This window comes from Ochlerotatus camptorhynchus, unplaced genomic scaffold (assembly GCF_037179485.1).
Source record: "Ochlerotatus camptorhynchus isolate MF236.1 unplaced genomic scaffold, CSIRO-AGI_Acam_v1.1 ptg000244l, whole genome shotgun sequence".
Taxonomy (NCBI): Eukaryota; Metazoa; Arthropoda; class Insecta; order Diptera; family Culicidae; genus Ochlerotatus; species Ochlerotatus camptorhynchus.
Window position 1 is genome coordinate 1,888,443 of NW_027040734.1, and position 17,653 is coordinate 1,906,095.

The following is a 17,653-nucleotide window of genomic DNA, read 5'->3' on the forward strand; positions in this document are numbered from 1 at the left end:
TGAATTACAGAACAGTTTTATGGAGGGATTGAGAGAGAGCTGCTTTGAATTTATTTTTTTTTAACTTTCTCGCCAAACTATGAAAGCTTTTCAAAACATCAAAATGATGAACTACTAAGGAGGAATGTTTTACACTTTAAAATGAAGTATTTGAACTAAATGGATCGTTCATTGCCGTTATAAAACCATCATAAATCAGAGTGGATGCCAAATAGTTGCTGAATTGTTACTTAGGTGGTTTTGAAATAAAAAAAATAATTATTATGCAGTTTGACATAAGTTTCAATTCACATTCGGCCTAAGAGCGTGCAGCCTGTTGGTAAATGGCCACAATTTTTGCCCCTCCTCCTATTTCGAAACCAGGCTACGCACTTGCTTTACGATACCCAAACTTCTACAATGCAGTGTGCATACATTGCAATTTCAATTGCTGCTTGCACAATACCGGCCTGGTTGGCGTGGTCGTTCTCCACCGAAAGAGCTCAAGTTCATAGCTTGCCAATTGGCATAGAATAAATTTGCACAAAACTCCATTAATCTACTCAACTTGGCTGCTAACCGTTACCCCAAGCGCCTCCACCGACCGCTACCAAACAATGGTCTACTCTTGCTGGGTCGAAGAAATTGCAGAATTGTTGCGAAAGAAGGTAACCTACCTCTAGGTAGCACAAGGCAGCCGAACCCGAAATCGGTGCGGGGAGACTTGTATGCGTGTGCAACGACGAACCCCTCCCTGATTTGTTAGGAGTTGTTCTCGGCCCGCGATGATCACTTCAATGTTTGCAAGACAAACGACTAAATCGCTGAAAAGTTGCGTTCCATCAGTAAACGGAAACCGGATGGAGGCAATGGTCATTTGAACGCAGACAAAAGCCGAAGGTGTTGAAATTGGAAAATCTTTACTAATTAGCAATGCAACCATCTCAGTCAGTGCTGAGCGTTTTGCGAAATGGAACCGTCTGCTGAAATTTAAATCCATTGTGTTCGACGCAGTGATTATTTTATTTAAATTTGATATTAAGAAGAATGCTCCAGCTGACCAATACGGTGCAATCATTTTGACCTTTCAGTTGACGTTAGTCTACTGTGGTAAAAAGCGCTGCGCTATGATGTGTGAATTATTTACTTATCGTCCGACACTTTTATTGGTGGACTCGAAAAATTCAATTTCCTCTGAAAATTGATCGATTATTATTCTGCGGATGGTCAAAAAAAAAAGTCACAAATTTCGCAAGAACATGATGGATGGACTAAACTTAAGTTCACATCGCCTGTGCACCTATGAAACTTTTGACCGCTTCAAGTTGCCATGACAAGCAATTTTGAAACGATGATCCACAATGTCGTCAAGCTGTCCATCAAGCTACTGCGTGAATGAAAGATGTGAAATTGACAAAAAAGCAGTACCATGCGATGCGGCACGATGCAACAGAAATCGTCAATCGTAATCTCATTTAGTTGAGTTCGCTTTTTTCAGTTCATGACCTTTGAGATGATTTCAACACAAAAAAATGTTCTGCTTGATCCGAGCCAATAATATGAACTTTAAATTCTCAGCATTGTCATATCAACCCCGTCAGATTTGTTGATCATGTTTGTTATTATAAAGGTATACACGGAATGCGACTTAAGTGGTTGGTCTTCACTGTTGTGCACTACAAGTAGCCAAGGATCATTCGTGTGGATGATGTGATATATCTGTGAAATTGATTATATCGATAATATACAATAGCTAGGATCCAATGCTAGAACAACATAGGTTCATGCATTAAATCTGTTTTGCTATAGTTATGCGAATTCAGAGCAAGATTTGGCCAATGCTTACTAGTTAATTGCGGTAACATTCATTTCGTCTTTCAATTAAACAGAAGGTCACTGTAAATTATGCACCAGTTGCAAAATGCACCCAATAATTCGCACCAGCCCTACACCTTTGCAAAGCCACTCGAGAAGAAAAATCGCCCACTCATTTATCTCGAGCATTATTTCAATTAGCCACCGACAAATTTCCCAACACGCTTAGCTCGTGCACCGCTAAGCAAATGACAACAAACAATGGAACATTTGTTGTGACCGATATATGTGGGGCGCGTGGAATCATATTTTTCGGTGCTTTTCCTCCCGCTACGGGTGGGAAAGACAACCCCATCGTTGTGACCGAATTGGTACCGAACTTTGCTCTTTAGACTGGTACCCACCAGACCCGGGAGCATGATAATCTTAATTGAAATAATCGCGATGCCGATAAGCCAATCGCTCGCACCATATTCATCATCACCCAAGAGGTCTCGGTTCAGCGATTCATCTCGTGGGAAATGCCATCTTGCGTGTAGGAGCCATTTGTTTTGTGATTTTTTGGGTGAGATAAAATAAATTGTCGCAGTTAGAGTAACATTTTGCTATATTGCAGAGATGTTTAGATGAAAAATCATAAACATAAAGTCATCGCTCAAGCAGACAGCTAGTTTTGACAAGGTCGAACCTTGTACTAATAAAAACAATACAATAATCTGTCGGTCGGAAAATTTATTCTATGGCTTAAGTGGGGTATGGCTATGTGGAATCCACGAAAGACGACTGCCTGGCGTGTCATTTACATTTTCCGCACCGAATAGCATTTGCGTTCAGTCGCAATAGATCACGCTATGCTAAGAGAATTTAAGGTGGGAGGGGTAAAGGCTGCGTTGTGAATAGTTATAGTAATTAATACTTAATTATTTTAGAGATGACGCTTTGAACAAGAACTTTGAATTGATGGGTGCTGTAAAATGAGGAATCGGATTATGAAGCATTTTGTTCAAATTTTAATGTGGTTTTATATCCAAAGTACGTTAGGCAGCAGTACGGTAGGCTGAATGGGTCGTTACACTGAAGTTTTAATTCCTTTGTGAAACAGGCAGTTCTTTCGAAGGATACTGTTGTTTAGATTTTTTGCACTTGGTTTTTTTGTTGTTGCATCATTTCCAAGAGTTTTTTCCTTTATTTTAAAATGAGCAGTTAATCTTTTTGTTTTGTCATGTGTAATTTCTTGGATTTTTTTTGCCAGTGTGTGCAGATATTTAGAATAATATTATCTTATCCTCCTGTGTGTGCAGTTCCTTATTCCAGTGCGTGCAGTTATTTAGAATAAAATCATCTTAGAGGCCATTAACAGTGCACATAGGGATATCAAGTTCACTTGTGAACAAGAGAGGGATGGAGTGTTATCGTTCTTAGATGTTCTAATTATTAGGGACTCTACTTTACTGACATTTTTAATCTAAAGAAAACTGACAAATACGAGACAAGTTATACCAAACACTTCCAACCATTGTCACGAGCATAAAGCGGCTGCTTTTCACCATATGATTCATAGACTAGAGACTTTACCACTAAGTGTAACATGAAAGAAAAAATATTTAGACTATATATTTGAGACAGCTAAACTAAACGGATACTCAAGAAAAATCATCCTGACTATAATTGAAAAACACAGATCATTGACAACATTAACATCAATAAAAGATAGCCTACGACGAGTGTCTGTAGATTACAACCATAACTTAACCAGGCAAAACAAGTAGCAAGGACTAAGATGTGTTCCTTTGATAAGTGAAAAATCCTATTCCCCTAGTTTGAAGTAGTCAGGACTAGGAATCGGTTGTAGATCTTACATCCCGTAACGTACCACGAAAAGGTGATCTACCCATTTTACGGGGCAACAACATTTGAATAGTGGCACGAAGCTAGATCCGGCCAGAAGATCGTAGGGCCCTCGTGTTGCTTTCACATAGGAATCAGACGCTTCTGTAGACACTCCTTGCGGTAGATCTCCCCGTTTACAGTCCCGGTAGTCACGAACGGCGCACTCCGTTTGCCACATGAGCAGATCGCTTGCCAAATGATGTTTTTCTTGGCAAACTTTGAAAGTTTCTGCTTCCTTACTTCCTCCGGAACATCAAACTTGTGCTGGACGGAGAAGAACAGTAGCCCCGGAAGCTGCCAGAAGTCCGCCTAGACGTAAGTCTCATCATCCATGATGAGACAATGAGTCTTCGTCAGCATCTGGGTGTACAGTTTCCGGGACTGTGACTTTCCTACCGTATTTTGCCGTTCGTCACGATTTGGAGCCTTCTGCACTTTGTACGTATGCAGTCCCTCGCGGTCCTTGGCTCTCTGAACGAAAGACTTGGACTGCTTCAACTTTTCGGCCACATCCCTAACCGAAGCATTGGGATTCCGCTTGAATGCTTTCACAACATGCTTGTGATCCTGATCACTAATAGAACATCAATTTTGACCGCATTTCTCCTTCCGTTCGATGCTCAGAGTTTCGTAGTAACGTTTAATCACACGACTCACTGTTGCCTGCACGATTCCTAGTTGTTTTCCGATGTCCCGATGAGAGAGTTGAGGATTTTCCAGGTGCTTGCGCAAAATCAATTCGCGACGTTGCTTTTGGGGTGACGCCATTTTTTCCAACTTTCGAAAAACTGACAGCGATAAAAATACAGTGTAAACAATACACTCTAAACTACTTCTACCCAAATTTTCAAGAGAAAATACCCAATGGGTAATTTTCAACAGCGTTTTTTTTTTGTGATGCAATTTGATGTGGGACACCCCTTAGAAAAAGCAGGAGTTTACAAAATATCCTGTTCCGAGTGTGATAAAACATACATAGGGCAGACAAAAACAACTTTAGACACAAAATTTAGAGAACATTAGCAAATGTGTCATTCGACAGTCATTACTCGTATTCATCGAACGTGTGCTCTTTCTGCTCTGCTTAACTTGGTGAAATATTGTAGCGAAAATGAGTGTAGTTCGTAAAAACACACTTGTTGTAGACTTCAGTGTCCTTCCAGCTCGTCCCAATGCGGGAAAAGTGCAAAAATACTTCGAGAACTATATTAGGCTTCAATATTCAGATGTTAGATGCATTCAGTTTCATAACGTCCGAAATTGTGTTTTTATTGAGATGATAGACAATGAAGTTGCCTTGCGCTATGAAAAGGCGCACAACTATAAACACGCGTTTCTCTTGCGAAGAGTGAGTTCAAAATCCCGGTATACAGTCAGGAATCCTTATCGCCGGATTCCTTATTGCCGGTATTCCTTATTGCCGGTATCCCTTATTGCCGGATCCTTATTGCCGGGCTATCCGCGAATAAGGATACCCACTAGAGTGATGCAAAACTTGAAATTTTCGCTCCACAATACTTAAACGATTCCAATCCGGATCCTGACTAACCTCTCAAAATTTGAACCTATTTGGTGAGAAACTGAGATGGCACAAACCATTTGAAGTTTGTATGGGAATTACTATGGTAAAACCAAGATTTTTGTTCATGTCTATCTAATAATTCACCATATCGGTCTGCTTCAAAAACTTTCAACTGTGCTTGTAGGAAATTCCCAGCTACAACTTTGCTAAAGACTACTTTTTGATTAAATGCAAGGATCGAAAGTTATTAATGGTTCAATGCACTGATGTCTTATGATCATGCTCAATCAACTGCTCAGCAGGCAACATTGGTGTTTCTGGGGCGTTGAATAGGGCACAAAAATCATGGCTACTATGTCACACTGCAAAATACAGTGTTGCCTTCAGAGCAGCTGCTTGATCATATCATAAGTTTAACAATCTCTTAAATAATTAATAACTTTTTTTTGTCTCGTTTTACATTGAAACGATCTTCAGCAAAGTTGTAGCTGAGAAAATTTTCAATAAGAATGGCTATCGAACTGTTTCGCAGCTCAATATGGAAAAAGACTAGAAGGCAATGAACAAAAAGTTGAGATTTCCCATAGTAATTTACATGTAAACTTCAATTGACTTGTGCGAAGTCTGTTTCTAACCAAATGAGTTGTAACTTTGGGAGGCTAATCAGGACCCGATTTGAAACCATTTAAGCACTGTGGAGCGAAAAAGTCAAATTTTGCATCAGTCTAATACCCACAGCTTATGGGATTTTCACCAATAGGGGCTGTGGTGGATTATCTCATTTGTTTCAATATATAGAGCTATACTGTCTTCGACAAAGTTGTTGTACTGGGATAGACCAACAATGACAACCTGTGTCATTGGATTCAGGTTTAATTGGGAACTACGCCGCTAGAAGCGCTTCACTTTTATGTTACTTATGACGGGTGCTATAATACATGAATCATAGGTACAACATAGAATATTTCGTGATCCTGGCCATATAGAAATTACTGTCTTCAGCAAAGTTGTTCAGGTGATCATGTCCTTTTGTATGGTGTTCATATTAGTTCAGAAATCTTTCAGTACGCAGCGCTAGTGTGCATGTGAACTTCCTATATAAATTGTATCTCGAGAACATGGCCATATAGAACGATGCTGTCTTCAGCAAAGTTGTTCAGGGGACCAAGTCCTTTCGTCCATATTATTTAAGAACTCTCTCACTACGCGGCGCTAGTGTGCACATGAACTTCCTGCATATGTTATGCCTGGAATGCTTGTCCATATAAGATGTTGCTGTGCAATGTGAGGACACTAAACGGAATAGGGATGACGTGTAGAGAGGCTGTAAGTCGATTTCGGAAGCCATTTTAAAATCCAAGATGGCTATCATCGATTCAAGAAAAACTGTCAAATACCCTACAATGTGGGTATTTCTGGAAAGGGGATGACGTGTAGAGACCAAAACCGATGCCAGACGTCATTTTGGAATCCAAGATGGCGGCGATCGGTTAAGAAAAACTGTAAAATAACCTACAATATGGGTATTTTCGGAGAGGGGATGACGTGTAGAGGCTGGATATCGATTCAAGGCCCAATTTGGAATCAAAGCAAGTGGGCATCGTTTCAATAAAAACTGTCAAATTAAAAATGTCAAATGTCAGTTCAATAAAAACTGTCAAATTCCAAAATAAGGGTATTGATTTTGGATAGGAAACGACGCGTAGAGATCAAATATCGATGCCAGACGCCATTTTGAAATTGAAGATGGTAGTCTTTGCTTTAGACTTTTAATGTGTACGACGTGTTTTGGGATCCAAAATGGTGGAAACTGGCTTTCGAAGGGACATTTAGTGGAAGATGAATTTGGTCTAATTATTTTTTAGGGTATATTGGAGCTCAAAATCTTGCCTCGCATTAATTTTCCTGAATAATGCTTACCAAGCATGTTGCGTATAATTTGTATAATGTGTATTTATTTATTTATTTATTTATTTATTATAATCTTAATTCATCTGACTTTTGGTTGTCTTAATGAATAATCTAAGTTTAAAAGGATGCTTAGTCAATCTATACATTCAGGACATTCTTCTGATAAAAACAGTTAACGGTACATTAAAATCGAAGCAAGCATAAGCATCATTAAACGCATTAGCCACGGCGCGGATAGGCTCATTCATCCCATACTGTCGGTTACGAGTCGCAAGATGAACGAAGTTACGTTGTCTCATTACTCTCTCAGGTGCGTAGAAGTAGAGCTGCCGAAGTAGTTGTGGGGAGTCAATTTCACCGATAATAATCTTAGCGGCAAAGACAGCTTGAGCATTACGTCGTCTTGTTTCCAGGGTATCAATCCCAAGCAGGCGGCAGCGGCCCCCGTATGAAGGCAAGTTAGATGCATCACGCCAGGGTAGATGACGTAGCGCGTAACGAACAAACTTCCTTTGTACACTCTCAAACCTTGCAATCCAGCAGGCCTGATAAGGGCACCAAACGACAGCACTGAACTCCAAAATAGAGCGGACCAATGAACAATACAATGCCCGCAGGCACAGCGGGTCACGAAAGTCTTCGGAGATTTTGAATATAAAACCAAGCTGTCTGTTGGCTTTGTTCAGGACGTCATTGTAATGGGGCTTGAACGTCAATGCACAGTCAAGAGTAACTCCTAAGTCTCTGACTTGACTAACTCTCTCCAAAATCTGGCCGGAGATGGAATAATCAAATCTGATCGGTTTCTTCTAACGGTAGAAGGATATCACATTGCACTTATTGATGCTAAGCGTCAAGTAGTTACGGGAGCACCAGCTTTGCATATGATCCACAATCTGTTGCAAATCCTCACAATCAGCGATGCTATTGATGATCATGTACATTTTAACGTCGTCGGCGTAGAATAGTCGGCATCCAGGTGGCAGTAGACGAGAAAGCTCATTGATAAACAACGAAAACAAAAGCGGTCCCAGATTACTTCCTTGTGGAACACCGGAGATGTTCGTGAATACTTCAGATTGCGAGGCGCCAATCTTAACGCAGAGCGAGCGGTCTGTGAGATAAGACGTGAACCATGAAATCATGGAGTCAGAAACGCCAAGTTTTTCAAGTTTGCCCAGTAATATGCAGTGGTCAACTCGATCAAATGCAGCCTTCAGATCAGTGTAAACGGCGTCGACTTGTCCACCAGAATCCATGGTCCGAACGCAAAGTGACACGAATTCAGTCAAGTTTGTCGTAACTGACCGCTTTGGATAGAATCCATGCTGAGCCGTGGAAATGTAGTTTTTGCAGGAACTGAAAAGTGCCTCGTTGATGATAATCTCGAACACTTTGGAACAGCAGCATAACGATGTGATCCCTCTGTAGTTCTGGACATTCCTTTTGTCACCTTTTTTGTGCACTGGGAACATGTACGAAAATTTCCATGCCTCAGGAAATTTGCACTCCTGCAAAGACAAGTTGAACAACTTTGCCAAGGGAGTGAGTAGCGATTCAGAGCACAGTTTTAGGACGGACGAGGGAATCCCATCCGGACCAACAGCATACGAGAGTTTCAACCTTTGAATAGCCAATTCAACAGTATGCTCATCGATTTGGAATGAACGAAAATCAAACGCATCTCTTGGAGTATCGCGGGTTGCTATTCCAACTTGGTTAGGTGATGCCGACATATCATTAAAAGAACTCATGAAATGTTGAGCGAAGAGACGACACTTTTCTGTTTCAGAGCTGGCGGATTGTTCACCGAGATGAACTGATAAAGGCAAACCGACTTTGTTCTTTTTTGAGTTAACAAACGACCAGAAACGCTTTGGGTTCCTGCGAAGGGATGCCTGTGTACGGAGCACATATCGGCGGTACAAGTATCGGTTGTATTTCCTATAATTATTACTGCTACGGTTGAACTCTTGCTTCGTGATGTATGAACGATTTCGGCAGTATCTTCGTAACGCTTTGGCCCTGTACCGTTTCAATCGACGCAGGTGACCATTAGACCATGCTGGGATAACGTATCATTGAGCAAGAGAACGTTTCGACTTTCCTCAGCAAATCTTGGATTTTTGCACTCTGTTCGACATAACTGTCAAATGTGTAGAAGCCTTCGAACTCGGAGAGTTGATTTATTTTGAACTCGATTTCTGCCGTGGTGGGATGAAAATATAATCCATATTCATTGTAGATGGTGTCCAGTTCGCTAACTATTTCAGCTGCTGTTGCCGGTTCATGTTTTATGATTTCGTTGATTTCATCGTATTTGTTATCCCCGGCGCACTAAATTTTCCGTGAATTTGATGAATTTCGAACATGATCTGCAAATCCTCGCTATCGTCTTCATTGCATTGTGAATTCGCGAAATACGACGAAAGAATTTTCTTAGAACCAAATCCAAGCAGTCGAAACAATTCTTGATGCTGAACTACTTTCGTGTATCCGCTAGTGAAAGGTCTTCCTTCTCGGCAGTTTCCAGAATAAAACTGTAGCTTCTCTTGACATACTGCAGCTTGAAATTTATGATGATGCCTTGATCAAGGGGTTGAATCAAAGATGTGATCTTTGGTGGCATGTATAGAAGCATTATGTTGAGATTGCTTATGGTGGGTGGATGCAACGGAGCGTTATCAAGGAGCAGCAAAGCCTTGAAGCTAATGTTCTTTGCTGCGTAAAACTCCTCCAACTGTGATGAGAAGCAGTCGTTTGCCCAGTGCTCAAATAATTCTCGGGTCATCCAACCTTTCTTGTTGCCACGATAATTGCATACCTGTACTTTGTCCTACTGACTACCTATGTAACATCCCTAACAACAAACACCATACCTGAAAACACAACACACATATATGCACACTACTATGACTAGATACTGAAGAAGTTTACAAGTAGTAAACGAAATACATATATGTTAAAGTTCAAAAGTGATAGTGAAAGTGAAAGTGATACAAAAGTAGTAGAATTAAAAGGAAAAATCGACGAAAAAGGTATATTGCCTAATAATATTTTGGCACTTTAAATTTACTTTCATTAATTTATTCCTCGAAGCTTTCATTGATTTTTTCTTTAAAACATGAGTAGTTCTTTCAAGTGGCAACAGGAGCATCGGTTGAGCAGGAGCGGCATTTTGCCGGTAGCACGAGAGCGCTGATCGGGTTGAAGCGCCAATGCGGACTGCTAGTGGGACGGGAGGGACAGTGGGCGAGTGCTGCCTTTAAGTTCGATGAATTGATTTATATTCGAACAAATCCATTGCTAAAATCTCAAAATATGTAGAACTTGGTTTTTTTTTTATCGTTCACATCTCTGATATCGGGTCACATATTTATAATTATCATGTAAGATTTGGTTGTTCGACTGGTTGTATGGATATTTCGTTTTTACGGCATTCTCAATCTAGGGTAATTCAAACAGTTAGTTGTGCATTGCCCGACGTTTCGGCCGTTTATTGTGGCCTTTTTCAAGGGTAAAACAGTCTACCGTTTGCCGTCAATTTTTTTTTGTTTGTTTCCACGATAAGTGTGTTTAGCTTGGAGGAGCTTCCTGTATGATGCATTGAGTTCAATATAAATTAACATAGGACACTATATGACATGTTATGTATGTTGTCATATAGTGTCCTATGTTAATTAATATTGAACTCAATGCACCATACAGGAAGCTCCTTCAAGCTAAACACGCTAAAATTTGACGGCAAACGGTAGACTGTTTAACCCTTGAAAAAGGCCACAATAAACGGCCGAAACGTCGGGCAATGCACAACTAACTGTTTGAATTACCCTAGACTGAGAAAGCAAAAAAAAAAACGAAATTATCATGTAAGAAAAACCGATTGACAGCTATTGTAAGATGTCTTGGAGAACAGATCTGGGAAAGCGAATTAGTTGTCTTTTCCTTCCTCCCGCAGTTCTGAAGTAAGGACGAGTTTGACTCGAGGAGATAGATCCGTTCGTTACCCGATGTTTTTGCCAAGTAGGCAACCGCTTTGATGGCGACTGCAGTGTCGATTCGAAACCGGAAGGGAAGTACCCCGACTTCAAGGCAATCTGGGTCGGCCGGCGTCGAGGGCAGGAGACCCGAAACTACCCGATGTAGACGGCTGTCGATAATTGCCTTGGCTACATGCAGCCGGATAGCTCGGTTGTTGGTGCGGAGCGACAGGGAGACTGTTCGGATAAGGTTTATGCGGGTTTTACAACTAGCCTTAACGCTTTGGAAGTGTTGCGTGAAACCGAAGATGCGTATCGTTTTTTTTTCAGGGGGATTGGTTGAACCCCAGCTTGATAGAAGGTTCACCGACTCGGTGACCGAAAGAGCAGACGTGACAGCGGATACTCTTTGCTGCTGAGAGCTGGAACCCGGCTGAGGCTGCCCATTTGGCAACTGCCGATAATGTGGTGTTTACACTTAGGCTAGTTCACTAGCGCTAATGAGCTCACTGCTAGCAAAAACCGCTCACCAGCATAATGTAAACAGGGCATCAGCGTCTACCAGCATGAAATTTTAGGATCAACTGAAATTCGTGCTAGTTGGCGAGTACACAAGCGCGAGTAAATCCGCACAGATGTAAACACCCCATAAAGCTGCTTGTGCTTAGATGCGAGTCCTTGCGATGGTGCGGCCGGTAGCCACAATTCAGGAGGTAACTCACTGTGCCACTTTGTGTTTAACACTACAAAAACACAGTTCGACACACTCCAAACACACTTCCACCAGAATTTTCTAATAATTCTGGCATCACTTCCATGACTGTTAACATTCGATCAAGCATTCTATTGTTATGTTTATAAACATTAGCTTTGCATCTACGACGAATGTGTTACTCTTTACTCTTATTGGCAAATAACAACTGATATGCGTAAAAAATGATGGATTTTTCCTTACCTTTTCACTCCACTGAAAAAGCCTGAAACTGTTTTTTTTCCTGCTCCAGGCTTAATAATTTACAATATAATTATAAAACTAGCAAGCTGAACCTGAGACTGAATTATTTTACATCAGCAGAACAAAACCCGTCCATCCATCCGTCTTGATTTTTTTTAGAAATGGATGAGGCAAGCTTTAATTCAGCTCTTTTGGAAATAAATTAAACACACACAAATTTTCCAGGATTATTTCTGGATGAAAATCGAAGCAGTGTATGGTAACGTAAGTCTTAACATCAAGTCTATACTGCAGCTATCGAACCTGGTCAGCATGTCATTAGCAAGGCTGACCAGGGAAGAAATATTGCTCATTCAGAGAGATATGCGAGAGATGGCACAGGACGTGGCAGAGAAGGCAGCCATTGGTGGACCATCTCTCGAAAGCTTGTATGGGAGATACGCGGATCGACCACATGAGTTTAGTTTCATGGAGGGAGAGATCCTGTGCATTCTGGATCTTGCGGATTTTGTGCGAACAAATGGCATTAAGCTGTCTTTGAAAGCACGTAAAAAAGCGCGAATCAGGGCTCGAATGCATCTTGGGTCCGCCGAGGAACAAGGCGACGAATTTGATGGCCACAAAGAAAAACTCCGAATTAAGATTGAAGCCCATTTCGCCAATCCGAAAGTTTACAGAAGGTTGGAATTAAAATGAAATTAGCGAATTTAGAATGCACTACTTGTACCAAGCTTGTACTAAAAAGGTGTTTTGACCGACTTCGGTAGCGTGACACTTGGTCCTGATTATCCTAAAATCCAAGCTAATGTAGTTACAACCTTTGAATTAAAATTTTAATTTTCTGTTTCGTAGGGTATATCACTTCAATCAACAATACGTTATGTCAAACTTGATGATTGCTGTGTACCGTTGCCAGGAACAATACTGAGAGGAAATTACTTGTCCGTTGTGTACTTTTGCCGGAAAAAATACTAAGCTCTCAGCAACCGCTGATGCTGCTGAGAACTGGAACTGGAGTATATAAATTAAGGACCGCTCCCCAACAACAACCCAAACACCAGAAGATATCGGACATCAGTTGAACACAATTAAACAAGAACAACAACAAGTAGCCATAACATTGAGTGCGATTGCACAGTCATCGTTTCCAGGGATCCTCAACGCCAAGGACTAGTACGAGTGGCAGCGTCGATAGCAACAACAACAATAACAACATCAGTAACGGTTATAACTAATCAGCACCCCGACGACCACAATAGCATACACCAAGTACACTAGCAGAAAACGCCAATTCAGCAACAAAGTAATGTGAACACCCAACCACGATGTTGACGAAGAGGATCACCACATGGCAACGGCAACAGCAAGTTAACCCGACACCGGTTGGTAGCAGAAGCAGCATTAGCCAGTACATAGGATAATAATTAGAATTCAGCACTTTCTCAAAGAATGTAAGCTCTTTTGTATTTCATACATAAAATTCAAATTGAGGGCATAAATCATTCTAGTTCGAACCATCGTCGCGAGTAGTCTTTAAATCTTTTTAAAAAGTCTTCGGAGTCCATTCGAAATATAACTTATATAGTTTTACGCGGCATGTTGCCCTGAAGCATCCTAGTGGCTCGGATTTGGTTGCGCCCATACTCTCCAAACGGCGTGCTATAAAGGAGGTTTTCTCTATAAGATGCTGGTGTTAGATTGCGTGGATGTGTTTCTATTCTCGAGAAAATTTGCGTTTAAAGTCATTGTTTACGTTTTGTTGTTCCGTCTAAAGAGCCTGAATTTATAAAGAGGCGACATCTTATCCATTTGACAGGTCTTCTGCTCGATTGGAATGACTTTTCCTATGACTTTGACAGACAATCGATTGTTCCAATTTTGACATGTCGTCTCTTTATAAATTCAGGCTCTTTAGTTCCGTCTATTCATTTTTTTTATTGTTGGTCTAGAATTACTTCCAAGATTCCCGCATAGTAACATTAATCACTGCTTCTTAAAAGGCAGTAATATAACTTACCTATAACAATCGGGAACGGTCTTGGACAATTGGGAGCTGGGATAAGAAATATATTAAATCATCGCCAATAAACAACTACGATTGTAGGGGGATCTGTCATTTTCAGCCCGGTGGAAATCATGGTCAGTGTTGCCAGATTGTTTTAATGCTTATCGGTATCAAAGGTATAAAAAAAATCGGCATTTATCGGTATTTACTATTTATTTAATTTTATATTTTTGCCGTTTTTGAAAGCGAAAATTTAAACGATGCTGACGGGGAATTGCTTTGTTTGACGGCTTTCTTAGTCTTAAAACACTCTTTATTTTTTTTAATTTAATTTTTAAAATTATCGTTGTGCTCAAGTGGTGATCAAAATTGTGACCAAGTAGTGTTTTTTTTCAATTAAACATCATTAAATGAAACCAAAATATGGAAAATCAGTCACAACAAAGACTTAACTATTGACAATAACGACAAACAATATTTTCCCTATGGCTGAAATTTCGGGCAGATTGCATCGTAGTCGTTGCATTGTTTTAAGAGTGAGAAAGCCGTTAATCAAAGCAAAATTTTAGCTTTTGAACTATGATCGGAAAATTCCGAAAGAGAACTCCGGGGAATGTTTGAATTAGTTTCTGAATGGAGCTGAAAAACATCCAGAGAAGACGAAAGAAGCTCTGAAAGCTGGAAACATCTCCGAGAAACTTCCAAGACACGAATTGAGAAACTTGTGGCGAAAATTTAAATAAACTATCGAAAAAAAATCGGGTGTCACATCCAAAGGAAGCCAGAAAACTTTCGAAAACCAGAAGTAGCCATTTCCAGGGAAAGCCAGAAGAAGCTCGGAAGAACCTTCCAATAGAAGTTGAACAAAACAACCTTTGACTTAGGGTCAAACTTCCAGAAGAAGACGAAAGAAATTTCTGGGAGAATTAATTGAACTTCCTTGAGAAAACGAAATAAACTTCCTGGAGACGCTGACAGAAACATCCTAAGGTAGATTGGAAGAAACATCTGAAGAAAGTCGGAAGCCAGAGCGCTTACGGAACAGTCGAAAGAAACAAGGACATGATTCCGGAAGAATGAGATTCCTGGGGAATGTTCTAATGATCCAGAAAATTTTCCTGATTTTTAAAAAATACATCCCTGAAGACTCCGAAATTTCCCTGAAGCTTTCGGAAAATTCTTGAAATGCACTTAGGAATAGTTCATAATTCCTAGAAATTCCTTAAAAGTTCTTGTAATTTTCCTTAAATTAGGGGCTGTTTTGGGGTTCTCTGGTCATAATCGAAGCGCTCGGAACTTCTCTGATTATAATAAGACTACCGGAATATATCTAATCATCTTAGAAGGTCTCTGGACTTTCTTGAAGATTACGAAATCTCTTAAGTGCTTTCACAAAATTCCCATAAAATGTTCTCACAATGATCTGATGTTCATGTAACTTCCCTTACGTTTCCTAAATTTGCATTGACATTGCTGAAGTTTTCGGAAATTGCCTGAGTTTCTCGGAACTCCTTTATAATGTCAGCAATTTCATTGAAATTAATTGATCTGTCCTGATGCTCTCTGAGCTAAACTTAAGTTCCTGAAAACCATTGAATTTACCTGAAGTTCTTTGGACTTGTGAAGTTTCCAAAATATTGATGATGTTTCCTTAAGTTCACTGGAGTTCGCTGGACTTTTATGAATTTTCCGCGTTTTCGAATTTAAACAGATGTTAATGAAACTGTCTTTAATTTATCGAAACTTACACAAAAGTCTTAACTTTTCTGAAGTTTCAGAACTTCTTAAATGTTCCTGCAGCTAGTTTGGATCCGCAATAAAAATCTGATAGCATCCTTGGAGTTCCAGGAAGGTTGAAAACACTGGCGGGAGAAGATGAAAGAATCAATCGAGCAAAAGCTGAAGAAGCTTCAAGGAAATTTAAAAATGAATAAAAACTCCCGGAAGTTAAATAATGTTTAAAATATCTTTCTCGATTCCCTAGGAATGACCGGAAAGAGCCATCGACTATTTCTCGATTGATGGGTAGTAAAGTGAGGAAATGTAAGCGGTGCCGGTGGTGTAGTGGAAAGCGTGATTACTCTCACCCCAGCAAGCCTGGGTTCAATTCCAGTCGGCGCCGCAGGGATGTTCTGAGGCATAACATCTCTGATCACGAAGTAGAGTAAGGGAAGTAAAGCCGTTGGCCCCCGGTTCATGAGTTGATGGGTCGATACGTAGGGTTCAGGAACGGGAGCTGCCTCCCTGGCGTCGATAGCATTGGTGCTCAGCACGGAAAACAAGATCGACGGAAAACAATCAAAAAGAAAAAAAAGTGAGGAAATGCAAACATTAGCCGAAAGATAAGGCATCTTTAGAGATGATTGTTTAGAATTCTGAAGGCTCAAAAAATATGAGGTATTCAAAAAGATACAAGTCTCTCACAAAAATTGTCTCCGAAATTCGAGCACGGGCAGGCAATAATAATTTTGATTATTTAAAAAAACAGTTTAAATCTGTATAAAATCTTAAAAATCGGTATTCTGAGGAACCTTATCTGTGTATCGGTATCTAGTTTGGAAATCGGTATAAACACCGATAAATCAGTATATCTGGCAACACTGAGCATGGTTGCCAGTAAACATTGTATGTTGCACTTGGCGTTTTGACAGCTTGTTCGACACAGAAACACCCTGAAAACCCCAAAAACACACAAGAAAAACAATCAGCACAGTGACAAGGTGGCAGAGTGAGTTACCCCCTGCCACAATTAGCACGTCATCCGCGTAGACAAAAATGTGGATGTTGAGTGGCAAACGGATAAAGATCCGGCTCATCGCAAATTAGGAAAATCGTCACCGCGCTAACCGATGGGTGCCCCCTGTTCTCTCCGGGAAAGAAGAAAACTTGGTGTTCCCCGCGGCATTTTAAGTGTATAGATTTTAAACAAATAAAAGTACTAAGCGCAAAACAATTATACCGACCAACCGCGGTCCTACCAACCGGTGGAAACTAACGATTTTAAATTAGCTCACTACTTGACTAGCCTATTGATCCCAAGTAAATCTATAAACGTACCCCATTCTAGTCGAAATTCTAGTATTACACAATGTTTGTTTTGATTCGCTATTAAAGTTTGAAAGATAAAATGAGGAGTTCGTAGATTATCCTATGTTTCGAGGGTGCATCGATTAGCTTGGAACCGAAGATAGTACCAGAGCTTAATTTAGCATTTCAGGATCTCTAGGTTAGGGCATTTTTTAGCTCAGTCGGTAAAGGCACAGCTTAAAGCCAGACCATACTGGAGGCGGCAGGGTTCGATTCATGTTCCGGTCTTGGAATTTCTCGGGATGAAAAAATGTTCTCGACTGCCCTCACTGAGGCAAATAAACTTAATAATTGCATAAGGCTCGACTTATGAACGACACATGCACACAGGCAAAAGAACGTATGAATTCCATAAGAAACCCTTATGAATTTTAGCCACAAAAAATCAGTATGGATTTAATTGATTTGCCTTATAAAAAATAATGCTAACAAACAAATAATAAATCGGATCAGACTGAAACCGAACCATGGACGTTGAGCTTACGGGGCACGTGTGAAATTTATACCGA